This window comes from Rhagoletis pomonella, unplaced genomic scaffold (assembly GCF_013731165.1).
Source record: "Rhagoletis pomonella isolate Grant_MI unplaced genomic scaffold, Rhpom_1.0 Rhpom_scaffold_00006, whole genome shotgun sequence".
Lineage (NCBI taxonomy): Eukaryota > Metazoa > Arthropoda > Insecta > Diptera > Tephritidae > Rhagoletis > Rhagoletis pomonella.
Window position 1 is genome coordinate 54,498,851 of NW_023458560.1, and position 3,645 is coordinate 54,502,495.

Consider the following 3,645-nt stretch of genomic DNA (forward strand, 5'->3'; position numbering starts at 1 on the left):
TTAGTGATTCAACTCTCTGAAGAAATCGCAAGAGGGACTTTTCGTTTGTTATTGAGAAAGAAACTTTGCTATTCCCAAATGCTATGCATTTACATTGATAATATCTCAAGCTCCCATTCGGTATTTCAAAATCTCCTCATCATTCTTCAAATAAGTCAAAGGCCAAGGAAAGACAGTGTTTTAGTCAACCCAAATACTCTATGAGTACTGCGGTTAATAGGTTCATAGCCGGAGGCGATTACAACGGAAAGCACACCTTCTGGTGCTCTGACATTATTACTTCTAAAGAACGACAAGCGCAAGCTTCTATCAGAAATATCAATTAATTTCTGCTCTCGTCCGAAAAATCTATATACTGACCAAAAGATAAAAAAAAATACCCTCCCGGCTAAAATCATTGTATCCTCGGAAGTAACGTCTAGCTCTGGTTACGGCTTTTATTCTAATAAATCAAAAACCAATTTTGCTGCCAAGCCCACACAATGTACTCTACGTAATCGGAAAACGAACCTCTCTAGAAGTAAAGGCGAACATAAGAGAAAAAGGACCAGCAAGCAAAAGGCGGCAACAAACTACATACGCTTAAGAGAGAAAATGACTAACAAGCCCACAAAACAATTAAAAGTGACCCTCAATAAAGAGCACAACTCCCAAACTCAACTATACCTGAGCAGTATTGATGCACCAGCAACTACCGAATATTCTCTCTGGAAAGTGGCAAGCAAATTCAAGGGACCCACCCTGATAGAATCTGCGATAAGATAGGAAAACAACGAATGGGCCAAACACATTTGCGAGCTATCTAAAAACGATATTCACACCGCATAAATTTTGACCCACCGATACAAAAAAAAAATGAATAAAGAAGAAGTATAAACAGCAATTGACAGGTTAAGCCTGAAAAAAGCTCCCGGCTATGATCTCATTACCAGCCATTTACTTAAGCAATCCAACCAAAGAGGGTTCACTTTTTGCCTTACTTGCTTAATGGTGTCCTCATTACGGCATTTCCAAACCCGGAAAAATTGCTGATAAAGTAGAATCCTATCGACCAAATACCTCACTACCCACAATCTCCAAAATCATGGAAGTTCTCTTTCTTAAAATGTTGGCTTCAGAAAACAACACAGCATATGTTGAACGAGTCAACAGGTTTCTTGAAAAGATTTACTCTGCCTTCGACTAAGGAAAGTTTTATCCTGCATCCTTCCTCAATATTTCGTAAGTTTTCGATCGGCTTTGGCGCAATGGATTACTTTATAACATTAAAACTACACTTCCAGTTAACTACTATATATTTATTCAGTCCTATCTTAAAAATTGCTAATTTTTCCTCAAACAGAGTACGGAACAGTCCAAACAACATGAATGCTTAGCAGACGTACCCCAAGGAAGCTTTGTAGGACCAGCCTATCGTTACTGTACACATATGACCTCCCTACTTCAGAAGGAACCACCGTGGGTCTAAAAAATTATTTTGGCATTAGCAGAATTTCAAATACACCTTCAAAATCTTAAGTTATGATCAAAAACTTAAAATGTGGATGTTGGGTCAAAACACCGGTCATAATTTGGATAGTCTTCAACGGATTCTCATCTCATATAATATGCGAAGGGATTTTTTGTCCAGGTCATTAGATCTGCACTGTTCGGCCGATTTACAAGTGTGAGGTGTCAAATTAACGGTCTTGGGCTGTAGAGGTTCAATAAGGTTTTACCTGTTAAGAACTTAAGTTCAAATTATTAAAAAAGTTAAACCAATTGTTACAATATGGGTATCAACTGAAATGGCTTTGAAAATCTTTGTTTCTTAACTTCACTGCCCCTCTACAGTCTACCTGTTTAAAAAGTTAAATTCAATTTGAATTAAGTGAATTAGGTAATATAAATATGTATCATCATATGGGCCCAAAATGAACAGAGTTTAAGGAGATAATAGTTCGTAAATATTTAGAAGAGGGTTGCCACCAATTTGAAAAGTCGAATTCGGTTAACTTATAAACAATAAAACATTAAATTATGCCCAACAAAAAAAAGTAAGAAATCTTTAGTTTTAACACTAATAACATTGTTGAGGTGTTTAGGAGAGTTGCCACCCATTTAAAAAGTAAAAATTCAAATTATTTATTAAGTTAAATGAATTACTAAAATATTGGCACCACTCGAAATGGGTTTGACAAGTCTTTATTTCTCAACTATAGTTAGAGGGTTGCCACATGTTCAAAAGATCAAATTCAACCCAATTCATCAGTTTATCAGAACATTTATTTGAAAGAGGTTGCCACCTGTTTGAAAAGTTATATTCAAATTGTTTAGAAACATAGATGAATTACTTAAAGGTGGATATCAATCGATATGGTTTTTAAATGGCTTTTTTGCTGACCTCTATTTAGGAGGGTTGCCACGTGTGTGAAAAATCGAATTCAACTTAATTCATAATTTAATTGAAATATTTATCACAAGGATAGACGAAAGATATGTTTGAAGATTTTAGTTTGAAACTTCTTTTGAAAATGTTTTCTACCTGTATGAAAAGTCGAGTTTTGTTAATTTATAACCAAGATTTACGAAACATTAAAATATAAGTGTCAAGTAGATTTGCTCGGTTGTTTCGAATTACAAATATGAGAGGTCGAAGTTAAGACCTTGGCCTTTAGATGTGCGATAAGATTTTAATTTTTGAAGTCAGAACTTTTTCGATACAGGGTGATTAGGAATTTGATGATACTAAAAACCGACACTATGCGAGACCTGTCTTCACTCGGAAACGGCTACACGGATTTAGATGAAATATGGCACTCGGCTCGCTTATAACTCTGACTAACATTTTCAATAGTATCTTGGGTTTTCGAATTAAACTTTAGGGCGTTTTAACGCCATGCGGGTTCGCTAGTAATCTTATATTCATTGATAAGTAAGGTTGCGTTTTTCCACTTCGTTTAAGAAATTTAAGTTAAGTTGATAACCATTGACTCCGTGAACCAAAAAGCTTGAGGAAAGTAATAGCGAACATTGGCATCAATTATTTGTTCTTCTCTCCTGTAGAAATTTTGAACTAACGGAAAGTGCCCTCTAACTTTAATTCACAGTAGTACGCATTACTACTCCTTGATGGCACCAACTCGTAAAGCATAATCGCTGAAATATAGCCTTTGGCACACTTCACTAACCACACCTTTTGCACTACTGTATGTATATTTGTACATTATTTATGCAAACATACACACATACACAATTTTCTTTTCAACATTTCGCCCTTCTTCATTATTTCATATGCGCGCATAACAGTCAATCAACTTGAAATCGAAAATTCATTTCCTCATTTTCCGTTGCAGTTGTTCCGTTTTCCAAGGCTCAACAAACATCAGACCAATGTTGCACCTTCCTTCGCATGACCCGCATGCAGTGCCCGTCTAAGATTACACAACAAATAAAAGTTTACAAAAAATAAACGAAACGAACCAAAGAAAATTGAATTCGTAATAGCTGCCGCCGCGGCGGTGCTGATGTTGCAGCCGCTGGCAAGTATTCAAATTTTACAGTTATCTATTTGTAGGCATATTTGATTACAATGCACTACATTTTATTACTTACGGTGCGTAATTCAATACCAGCATGTCCTGACGACGGCAGGATAACGCACTT